This window comes from Hetaerina americana, unplaced genomic scaffold (assembly GCF_022747635.1).
Source record: "Hetaerina americana unplaced genomic scaffold, ioHetAmer1.1.p SCAF_10, whole genome shotgun sequence".
Classification (NCBI taxonomy): Eukaryota; Metazoa; Arthropoda; class Insecta; order Odonata; family Calopterygidae; genus Hetaerina; species Hetaerina americana.
Genome location: NW_027286070.1, coordinates 7,336,783 through 7,349,338, shown reverse-complemented (window position 1 = coordinate 7,349,338; position 12,556 = coordinate 7,336,783). Strand labels below are relative to the sequence as shown.

General features: G+C 44.8%; 1 protein-coding gene across 9 annotated transcripts in view; it reads right to left on the bottom strand.

Annotated features, from left to right (window-relative positions):
* numb (NUMB endocytic adaptor protein) overlaps window positions 1–12,556 on the bottom strand; it is a 419,433-nt gene that overhangs the window by 115,885 nt on the left and 290,992 nt on the right. Inside the window, exon 1 of one of the 9 annotated variants that reach the window (XM_071598374.1) lies at window positions 7,521–7,539. The exons of the other annotated variants lie outside the window; for them this stretch is intronic. The gene's annotated coding sequence lies outside the window, so the exon portion shown is untranslated. Of the gene's footprint in view, window positions 1–7,520; window positions 7,540–12,556 lie in introns of those variants that run through there. 9 annotated transcript variants of the gene reach the window in all.

The following is a 12,556-nucleotide window of genomic DNA, read 5'->3' as shown; positions in this document are numbered from 1 at the left end:
GGGATCGGGATACCAATGAAAAAAATCTGCTGCCTCCGGGATTGGAACCCGGGCCCTCCGTATGGGAAGCCAGTACGTTAGCCACCGCACCTTCTGATCCCCGTTTTGCGATGGGAAACAGTTGACATGCGAGTGGCGACCGCGGTAGAGCGGGGGTGAAGGCAGGGGTGAAGACGGGGACCGCAGGAGGGAATATTCTACCACCGAGTAATGAACGCAAAGGCATCGAAGATCAGTGATTACAATTCCAACCTTCCGATTTTTCCAGTATTCACTTGTCCACGTATCGTGAGAAGCTAAATAACATGTCCTTTGAACTTTTGGGTCGGATTACAAACCCATAAACAGATAACTGTTTTGGATTTGTAGTTAAAAAAATACTTCGTTCCCAAGAACCAACGTAGTCGCAAATTTTAATTTCAAGATAGGAAGTCTAGCGATCTCTCCTGACAGATTTCGTAGTCGATGGGCGAACCGAATGGACGGATGGCCCTCATCCTCACAGGAGGCTGCGATGAACATCGGTTTAACGGGGCATTATTTGCTATTTAACGGAATGGAGTTACTTGTGAAGTTTTTCAAATAAATCCGCAAATTATTTCATCTACCCATCGATAAAGATAGGAGTAATACTGGATAATTGCAAATTGTCTTTACTTGCAATTATATAAAAAGGAAACCAGTAAAGGGTAGTTCCAGCGTAATGGAGGTAATTAACTCAGACTTTTTAAAGGGGTTACAAGATCTGAACCCAGAATGTAACTCAAACACATGATAGTGGGAAATAAAACTATTTCTTGTGCCCTAGGAACAGTTCCAAGTAAATGTGCGACTATACTCGTATATGATACGTCACGCAGATAAGAATCGTCTCGACAAAGCATGAACGACTGTTTGCTGTGGTTGACTGTCGAGGGCGAAATATCTACTTCTCCCAATGGTACCCTGCAAGCCACCGCTAGGGTGTGTGGCAGGGGGTGCTTCAACACCAGGCACGCAACATCCAAAAATAAGCTTTTCTAAATTTTTAGTTACCAATTATCACGCAAAATATTTCGAATCAACAGGTTATGTTAACTACATATATACGCGCTGTGGTATCTAAAGGTAAAATACTTTCCAACGTATAAAAGACGAGATGCTAGAAACAAGAAGAAAAATGAAATTAAGATAAAATAGCGGCAACATATAGAACAGCGACTAGGGATTTTAAAAAACTATTTCTTTCCTTACGCGGTTACGCGGTCGTTTGCGGTTATTCTGATCCCTTATATCGTTCGTGGGCAAAATGACATGTGCAGTTTCCACGCTTGGTCTCTCTATTCGTATATTTATGATATCACCTACCGCAATAGGATGGGACTAATAATGTATTCTCAACATAGTGGGAACGCCTGCTGACGGTGAAACTAAGAAATTTGAGACCATTCCATCTCACAGAGTAACATGAATTGATAAAAGACTAGTTGGACCTTCAATACAGAGCGTAGGGAAACAAGTCGCATTAGTAGTCCAATCTCTCTAGGGTGAATGTTTCAAAGTTTCTAGAACATGAGTCATCGTAGTAGAGGATGCCCTTTTAACCCTTGGTCACGAGGTGATCTGCACCAAATCTCCACAGACAAATTAGCAACACTCTCAGGGCGTGCGTACTCAGAGGGAGTGGTGGCAGAGGGGAGGATATGGGGGCGCGGGTGGGTGGAAATGGTCGAAAAGGGATGTTGGGTGAAGGGGGGGGGAAGAATTAATTAACAGAACGGCGGGGATAATTGTCGGTGATTACACAAGGGGTGCCCTTCGTCGGTTCGGTCATGTTTATCGAGAGAGGAAGTGAGTGGCACGCCCATATATCTACTTCTACACAATGCCCCGCAAGCCGCCGCAAGGGCGTGTGGCGGGGGGTGTTATGTCACCAGCCATTAATGCACAATCCCAATCATGTCCTCTCTACATAGTTCAAAATATTAGTTTGATCCTGAACACGAAAAATGATAATCGCACGAAATAAAATACTTACATGCAACAATATGAATAACAGGAGACGTACAGGTATATTCAAATCGTGGCGTAGAATTGTTTAAAATATGGGTGGGTCTCTCAAATAAAAAGAATAAAATGCAGTATTTGGACAAAATATATACACTGCCAATTCTAATGAGCTCCTACCCGATTCCTGTCATGTCTATTTTGAACTCTAATGGTACGAGGAAAACGACCTTTTTAATCTATCCGTTCTACTATCTATCACCCTGATTTTACGGAAGTGATCTGATCTACCACAGCAAGTCGGGGTCTGTAATATGTCCTTAACGTCCTCAGATAAGTAACCTCCCTAACATTTAAGCAGTACATTTAACCTGTACTTAATCCTACAGTCAAGTCGAGGCCCCCATCCTAATTCTTCCGTTAGTGTCGCGGCACTGATACCTTGTTCATAATAACTTTTCACAAACCTCTATGCCCTATGTTAAACTTGAGCTAGATCCATAACCAAGCCTACCTCGTGAAGATGCAACCGCATCATATTCAAAGTGGGGCCTAACTAACGTGAAATAACAAGGCTCCTTTACCCTCTCATTACAATTCCCAAGCAACCTTTTCATCAATCCTAACTTTTTATTTTATATGGGTTGATGTGCTTGAAGAAGCGCTAACTAAGCGAATGCTAAGAGAGTCCGGGACCGAAAGGAAGGTCATGAAACTCGTAGATTTGGACGTGTGAATGAAGATATCGGATGGATGACGAAGATAATACGCGAATTGAAAGGAGCACCCATGCAAGGTCAGAGCGGCCAGGAGAAAATCAGCGAAAGGAGCGAAATCACACAGAATGGCGCTATTTTTTTTTAACTTACCCTACTTCGAAAAGCGAACGTCGTGCTAAGGGCCACTGGGACTCTAACGACACACAATAGGGAGCTTATCGCGCCAGCACTCGGCCGATTTGTCCTCGCATCGTCGAAAGCGCGTCGGTCGGCACCGGATCTGATCGTTCCGGGCCCTTACCAAAGTGATAACTTTGCGTCATCAACACTTTCACCCCTCCCGTGACGAAAGTTGAAAAACGAGTGAGAGTGCGGAGCGCGCATGCATCGAAAGCTTTCCAACAGTGATGATCCTTTCATCCGCCTCCGTAATCTCACGAACCGCCATCCGAAGGGACGATAGTGCATGCCGTGCGCCGAGCGCCGGCGCTCAATTTTCTCACATCGCGAAAAAACGACCCGCAAAAATAAACTCCCCATCTTCAAAATCGCCGGAGCACTCACCCGGGCTAACGAGGCTTTGTCCCTGTGGCAGCTTAAAAGAGACAACGTTTTGACGTTTCACATTCAGCCAGTCTGTACTGCGAAGCGAAAATCCAAACAAATCGCCATGAAAAGGATAATGAGTCTCCACTTTTTTTGCGCCAAGATGGGTGCGAAAATCCTACCCATCTCTCCGAAGTAGCGAGTTCGAGTAGCAGAACAGTGAAAACGTAACCGTCACTAAGCGACATTAACAGTAACTCAGCCAGTGGGTTAGAACTGGCACGGGCCGTCCGACTCGAGGAAGCGAAGCAGTAGGCCGACGGACTCGCCAAATTCCAGCCGTGGAAATACTCGGGCCGAGTACTACGACATATAAGGATGAAACTGATGATGCGCTAATCAAAGCAATTGATTAATCGATATTGAATGCATAAAAGCGAAAAACTAAAACACACCAATGACGGTACTGATGAGAAAGGGACCAATTGGATTAGAGACCTCTCATCTAACCACAAACAAAATGTAATTATCGTTAGAGGCAGATGAAACTTCAGTCGTTACACAGGCAAGTGCAATAAGGTCCATATTTTTTTCATGATAGACAACATACCACTCAACTAGTTTTCCCATAAGTTTCCACTAAACATCAAATTTAGATTACCTGCCAACGACGGCGAATCAATAGAAACGAGAACAACGGCAGACAGTAGCGAGCTACTCTCTTAACGATTTAAACCAGAGATCGGAGTGCAGTCAGGAATAGAGTTTAGACTCCAGCATAAGGAAATACAAAGCATTGGAGATGCGGAATAACGAAAGAAAGAGATAACCCAGGCTTACGTTAAATTGGGAACGAGAAAAGCAACTCGTGACAGGTCAAATAAGACGACTTGGATGTTACACTCAAATCAAACCTCTCGCGGGGGACATACATCATAAGAATATACGGATCAGCCTTGAAGAAGCTGGGAAACATCAGACAGATTGCAGGGGTAGGTAAATGAGAAGGAAAGAGAGGTGTCACCACACTCTTAGCAAGGCCACATTTGAAACACGAGGCAAATATTTCGAATCCGAGGGAGAAAACTGTAATTATGGATTTGGAAAAGGTGCGGAGAATTTCCATCAGAATTTTGGGATGAAATACGAGCGAGGAGAAATCGTATTTGGGAGCCCATTGATTCACGAATAGAGTAGACGAGACATACTTTTTGATGAAGACGCCCGCGTGTGCTTGCGACACCCGAGGGAAACACATGTATTATGGCACCACTTCATGTCGGGAGAATCGCCCACGGAGATATGGATACAATAAGAGAAATGGAAATCGCAAGAGCAGCACACGAGGCCGTAAAGATACAGCGAAATTGAACCCATTCCTTGCTCCACATTTCAAATCCGAAGATCAAACTTCAAGCTGAAGACTGAAAGCTTCACTCGAACAGACACCAGAGCGACGTGGCGCATTTATTTCACTGCCGCAGCGTCTTGTTTCCTTAATAAAATAGAAATATTGCACAATATATCATTGATCCTCGACGTTGAGATAGTTTTAAAAAACTGAGCGGCAATGCAAAACGTTTCATAGGCCAACGCAATATTCGCTGATATAATGTGTTAGGAGCATTGCGTCACTGCCAGGGCAACTTTCCAATAAGCTCCGATCGGAGCGATGAATATATTAACTCGTCGGACTGTTTCCAGGAAGTGAGGCTCAGGTATGGTCCAAAAGAACCTTGTGAGCAAAACGGAACTGTAGAGAGAGCGCGTTATTCATGAGCGAAATAACTCGCTCGCCATAGCGACGAATCGAACACAGGAAACATGGAATCTTCCAGCCACGTGGGCACTGCCGAGAAACAATAGACTAACGGCGATCGAAACCGCGACAATAAAACACCACCCCGCTTAAGCTCGCTCCCCTTTAGCGCCCGCTTCGGAAAATATATCAGCGCAACTCGCTAAAACAAATCTTTCCTAAGAGTAATTAAATGCATATTATGTACACTGAACAAACTAAACACCGTCAAATGCAGCCAACCGGTGAAAGTATTAAAAAGTCTTCGAAAAGGACTTGTCGCAATCGAAGAAGCAAACCATAAGTGATAGATATAGAGCAAACCACGAGTAACGATTCATGAGGGTCGAGCAGAGGAGTGAGAGATAATACGTCGACTGAAGGGAGACCCTCGGCTTCCGCCTAACGATGCCCTTGCTGACCGAGAGCGAAGGAACTGCCGCCGCAGTCCTACTGCCCTCCCGCCCCCGCCCGCGATCACCGTGTCGTCCAAGGGTGAAGTGTGAATACGTTGCGTGCTCGGGAGCGGGGGGGAGGGGGCGAAGCAGAGGCGCGACACGCTCAGAAGGACGAGAGCAACGACGACGGGACGGAGCGAGACCGCCACGACGCTCCAAGGCGGGGAGTGCGTAAACGAGAGCCCATTGCATAGCGTGGACCCCTTCCGAGGAATTCCACCCCCCTCCCGGCCTCCCCTTCTGGATCGAGGGCGGTGCGGCAAAGGGGGATGGCAAGCCCGCGGGAATGTTCTCGTGGACCGGACAGGCGTAGAGAGGTGCGCGGCGACACTCTCGATGCGGCCCACTTTCACTCGCCTTCGCTTGGCAGCAGCGTTCGTGCGTGCGACCACATTCGCATATGTGCATCATACACAGCGGCGGTCGAAGCACAGTTTTGGGGACAACGTTCTAGATGGCGATACCGTCACACGATACTTAAATAAGACAAACGCGTTTGCTTGTGTGAACATGTTTAAAAGGTGTCCCAGAAGTAGTAGGACTCGATTAAAAAAATGTATTGCCAAAAATTGATACTTTCACTCGTAAGTCTTCGAAGTAGCACCCTTGTGCGTCCACGCACAACTGTCAGCGGGTTTTTCACGCCTCATACGCCTTCTGGAAGGCAGCGCCCGAAATTCTGCTTAGCTCACTCGTCACAACTGTTATCACGCTTCCACCGAGTAGCGGTAACGTCCTTTCAGCACAGATTTGAAACCGGGGAAGAGGAAGAAGTCTGGTGGAGGATATTCTAAAATAACTGGGATTCTTAAATTGCCGAGAAGCTCTTGGCAGAACCGCGTGCGACTTTTCTTTTGTTCGTCCGAGAGCACTCGAGGTACCAACTTCGCACACGCCCGCCTTTCTCATACCCATGTTGTCGCTCACAAGTCGATGGACATCACTTTTAGTGGATGCCAAGTTCATCAGAAACCATGCGAACACATAATTTCCGATTCCTGCCCAACAAAGCTTTCACTCTTGTAAAATGTTTGTCACTTTTTGAGGTTGAAGGGTGTCCTGAATTTCCGTCTTTAACATCTTCTCTACCCTCACGAAACAACTTGCGCCACTTAAGAACGCCCTTATCTCTCGTGGACGGACCCCCGTTACTCCGGTCGGGGCTCCACTGTGTTGCCTTTCCAGCCGCCTAGGCTTCTAAGGCAGGGCGTCGTCTTCTGCGTTGTCACGGCGTTCTGGCGATCCCTGCTACTGAAGCCTGGGCCTCTTCTTCGCTGGGAGGGCATCTTGGCGATCCATGCTCGCAATGGGGCGCTTATAGCGGTCCCACGTTGAAACCTGGATCTCTCCGAGGCGTCGGATGGTGGCGACGTCTGAATCCGCAGCCCTCTCGAAGAATCTTCGAGACAGCTCCGGAAGAAGGACGTTCAGAGGTTCCATGTTCCCGTCCTGGTGCATCTCTTCCACGCGGGCGTAGCGCCCGCATCCCAAGATGTACCGTAGCGCAGAGTTCTGCACCACTTGGATGAGAGCGAGGGTAGACTTCGGCACTCCTGACCATACCGGCGCTGCGTACGTGATGAAGAACGCCCGCTCTACCCATGGCGTTCTCACCATAAGCTGCCTTGAGCATGTCATTGGTTTCTTTCCTGGTTTTTATCAATTTCACGCAACATTTGATAGCGTAGCGCTGTTCCAATAATCGGTTCATGACGGAGCGTAACGAGGTCACGTTATAGATGTTTCGCAAACGAACGAATCGTATTTCGCAAAGGCTGGGAGCCAAAGGCAACTGGTCTCTTGTCTTTCCCGGCTCCCCTCCCTCGAACACAGCCAGAGAAACCGCCGCCCGACCGTCCATCAATTCGGAAAAAAGCAGTCCTACTACCTTTGGTACGAACCTTGTATGTACAAGAAAGCTTTTTAACGCTTGTAATCCTCTCGATTCCACCTTCCCTACAATTCCTGTGCATATATATTATAAAACTTAAGTGAAAGTCACAGGACACTCACATTTAAGAACTTTTAAGCTTTCGGCGTTCTTCAGATCAGACTGCAGTGTGACCTGAAGAAGGATGATGGAATGGCGCTCTGATTGCTAACTCACCAGGCGCCACACATCGTCCGTCAAGCCAGCCTTCTCCTTCATTTAGCATACATATTCCCTCCCCTTGCTTTAAGGCCTCGCCATCGAAGAGTAGGCATTCTGGTACTCTAGGTTACGACACGAGTTTCCAAGGTGATTTCACGGAGGAAAATGAAGGTTTCGTGTTCCCCAGCGACGCGTAATAGTAATGCTATACCCTCGAGCCGTTACACAATACCGAGACGATTGGTGTAATATTCTCTACTTCCACACGCTGATGATGAAATGGTTAATTATAAGAAATGGGGTCATTGTTTATTTTGTTTAATGATCTTCCAAATAATGTAGAAGAACTCTTTGCAATATATGGATCAACATTTCAGCCAGATGAAACTAAGGACGTGCATAGCTGTTCGTTCAACTTTTGTAACGGGATAAAAGTATTAAAAAAGCAATTCTTATAACGAAAACACCCCGGGATCACAAAGTCGCTTTCTCCATTGAATATCATAAAAATTACTCATTATCTCAAAAGCATAGAAAATAGGGTTTTTTAAACAGATTTCAATTAGCATGAGCGATGAAGCCACATTGATTAAGGAAAAAATGTTTGTATACCGCGTTTTAACCTGTACATTCGTATAGGTGGTGGATTTCAATGTTGTTCTGATATTCTGGAATTAATAAAAAATATTTAACGATGCCTTCGTTTAAATTTGATTCCATTCGCTGAAAGCCGTTTGGGTGATTGGGTACATTTTTCTGATGAATACGTATCGTGCAACGGAAAAACTGGTACGAGAAGCAGTGGGTGACGCTGTCTCTCTTATTTTTACCACTGTAGTCTATTCTACCATATAATTTGAGGTCATATTAATTCCCTCGAACCCACTAGAAACAGCGAATGTCCAGTACCTTACTGAAATTCTCGCCCGCTCCCTTTTCGTATCAGGGGCCACCTAAGCTGATTCCCTTGACGTGCCCGCCCACACCCGTCTCACTTTTCGCAGCAATCCAACGAAGCGAATAATTTTGGCGATTTTTTCGATTTGGCGAGTCTCGACCAATTCCTTAATTAACGTTTTCGCCCATGTATCATCCCAAGTGCTCGCAGCGTAAGCCAAATAAGTCCTCGCTAAGGGGAGTTAACGCCTATCTCGCTCAAGCCTTTTCATGAAATTCCCTCGTCGAATTAAACCTGGCTCTTTCAAGGCTGAAACGCACACTCTAGCCCAAGGCAAGGCGGCGTTCAACATTACAATCCTACGAGGCTGGGTGGCCGGCCATCCCCCTCCTCGCTCCCAACGATTCGCGCCATTCCCAAAGGTGATCTGACGCCCACGTCAGTCATGGAGCCGGTGCAAAGCTGAGGGCATCAGACAGGCCAACCGGAATTGAATCCTACCATCCAAAATATCCGAAAGCTCTGCCCACTGGACCACCACGTTCCACATTCAGAGGCAAACGCAAGCTATTTCGTCATTATTTGAAGTATTACTCAACATTTATTATATGCTCTTAATAATTCGTCGTAGTTCAGGCAGGGGTAGAGCACTGACTGGAGAGCCAGCGTTCGACTCCCGGGCACCCTCAGCTCCACCCAAACTGTCTGATTTTTCGGCTACCAGATCTTCCTGGGAAACCATAACCGACACAGGGAAAGGCATTGGCCCCCGCTACCCTAATGTGTAAATTCCACAAGCTTCCTCGGGATTAGTATCAGGTGAACTTTACCGTCAACTAACAAACCGACCTTCCGGTTGAATACTGTGTTTATGGTTTTTGTACGTTCTTATTACATCCAGCACCCAACGCAATAAATGCTAACAAATGTAGTCAGTAGGAATGTCGGAAAAGTAAAACATTTCCGCTTCAGTGGATCCGCTCCATAAAATATCAACGAGCTTTTTCTCTCTCTCGATCGGCGACACACTAAATTCCTCGCATACCGATAAATAAGGAGGGGTGGATCCGCTTCCCACCTCCACCCTCCCTCCCATTTCCCATTATGCTCGCGAAGAAAGAACGCCAGTGCTTTCTGGGGTGGCTGGAGGTGGAGAGGGTGGATGGGGTGGATGGGGGTGGATGGGGGTCGATGGGGGTGGAGGGATGGAGGCGGTGGAGTGTGGAGGGGTAGGAGGTGGGATATCAGGGCCTAATTCCTCGATCCTTAGCCGGTAATACATACAATCGTGTAGGAACTCCCTGAACCGTTCTGGTGTTCACTACGTCTTAGGCAGACAGGTGCGTTGCGGGTGGCATATTAGAGAGCCGCAGAAATATTTTAGATTAAAGTATAAGTCAGCGTATAGGTCAAACAGCGGCTCTCTAATGTCTTCTTTGCCAAATAATTTAGCTTTAAATGAGGTGAGGGTCGGTGCCAGAGATGCATATAATAGGCCAATTAATTTTAATCATTTAGATTCGGAGGGAATATTTCATAAGGGATTAGACAATAAATACGAAAACGATCCTTATTAAAATATTCAAGCAATCACAATGTAAAGGAAACATCTGTATCAGTACCTAAATTACCAAGTTTAGAAAACAAAGTCGCAGAATATCCTCAACTTATTCAAAGTGCTGCCACAGATACATTAATGAAACAGACAGATGGTCATCCACTGACGTTGCCAACGGTGAAATTTTCTCAAAATCCTTTTCCGTTTACAGAAACGACAGAGTAAATTGAATCGGTGGCGGTGTCTTTATCGTAGTTCAAAATTCTTGCGCCGACAGGGGTGAGGTAATTCCAGGTAATGGTTTCGAAAGAGTTTGTTGCTCAATTTAAAGTCCTGAATCCAAAAGAATCGACGTAAAAGCAATTTAGGGACCGCCGAAGGATAATGATAATTCAATACTAGAATTACATCGCCAAATCAAAAGTTTCTCTACCCAATATTCGTACAACGATCGCCACATTATAACTGGTGGAGATTTCAATGCCCCAGCTAGTGATTGGAGCACACATAATTTCAAAACGGAGGGATACAGCAAAGATACCTACGATTCGCCATTAAATCGCAGGTAGTTCAACGTACGTTCAATGGCGTATTCGCCATAAATCGCATGACGCATGTAGTTCAACGTACCATTCGCCATGGTACGTTGAACTACATGCGACATGCGTCAACTTGCCACTTCACCAACTAGGGCCGATAATATTCTTGATTTGTTAGCATTGAATATACCCGAAAGTTTTAACTACAGAAACCATTAAGGCAATTACTAACCACAGGGCAATAAATGTTAAGTTTTTCCTATGCAAGATCTGGAATAAGAAGCCTAAAAGATAATTTTGTTTGTTTAAAGAACGGGGCTATAATGGCCTAAAATGTGTGCTACCAAGTCAATTTGCAAATTTTTAGAAATATAGTAATCAACGTAAAACAGAGGATACGTGGAATAACTTCCTTAACATCATGCGGTCGGTAGCCAACAAGTTCATTACCAGCAAATTCATAAAAGATAACACGGAACCTAGATGGTACAACGCGAACGTTAAAAAATCATTGCGATGTCAAAGGCTACGTCACCCCAAGATAAAAAAATATTTGGGATGATATCTCTAGCGACAAAATGAATGAGTTCACTTATGATTATAAGATATCTACGGCGAACGCCAAGAAATAATTTCGGAAAGCATTAAGCGAATTCAAAAGGAATAGATAAGCAGAAAATTTGAAAGAGTATCCGAAAGCAATTTCGTCGTAAGTCAGAGAGGTTCAGGGACATAAGTCCACAGTGAATCCACTCAAAAACGATAAAGATGAAGAGTGACCAGCTGCTTATAAAAGGCCAATTTATGAAACTCCTCCAATCAAATCGTCATCACCACAGTCTCAACGGATGTCACCGATATCTTACCATATCATATCCGCCAACCAATAAAAAAACTGAATTCTAATATCATTAAATAGAACGTTAGCTAAAAAAAATATTGAGCCAATAATTCTTCGAGCCCGATCAAATACCCGCTTGTACATTTAAGAAATTAGAGTCGGAAATTGAACCGTATCTTGACATCACACACAAGAAATCGCTACTAGGTCACAAGGTTCCCAGTGGTTCGAAAACGACTAAGGTAACACCTACGTTTAAAAATGGAGACAAGGTTAAAACTAAGCAATTACAGACCTATTTCCCTCACACCCCTAACATGCAAGGTCATGGAACATATAGTAGTAGCTAGTTCGATTGTGAGACACCTCGATAGTCAGAGGAGGTATTGATGAAAAATCAGTACGGTTTCCGAAAAGGTAAATACTGCGAGAGACAACATAAGCTTTTTGTTCATGATATCCTTAGCTCGAGAGAGAGAATGTTCCAGTGGGCACGGTAATTCTATATTTTAAAAAGGCTTTCGCATAAGTAACTCACAGTAAACTACTCACAAAGGTAGAAGCCTATGGCGTAGATAAAAATATCCTGAGCTGGATCAAAGACTTTTTGAAAGATAGGGTATTAGGAGTAATCATTGCTACTCTTTGTACCCGACCATTTAGCAAGCTCTAATACAGTGAACGTCATTTCAGGTGTTCCCCAGAGAAGTGTAATCAGACCTCCTTCATTCCTTCTTTAGGTTAATGGCGTTAACTCCGTAGTCCCTAAAAAGATACGTTTATTTGTTGACGATGCAGTGGCAGTGGCTTACGGAGATATCCGTTATTCTGAGGATAAAGCAGACTTAGCAGATGACCTAATGATTAAACAACGGTGGTGCGACACTTGGAAAACAGAAATAAAAATTTAAAAAGTGTATAGTAATGGATGTTTGGAAAAAGAGAAATTCCCTCTCGAACGCCTACTGCATCAGGAACACCAAAATGGAAGGTGTACATTAAACTCGATTAAATACTTAGGCGTTACCCTCACTCACGACCTCTCTTAGTTGAAACATACGGGGAATATGTGGACAAGCTAACAAAAAATTAGGATTTCTTAGATTACTGGGTAAATGTAA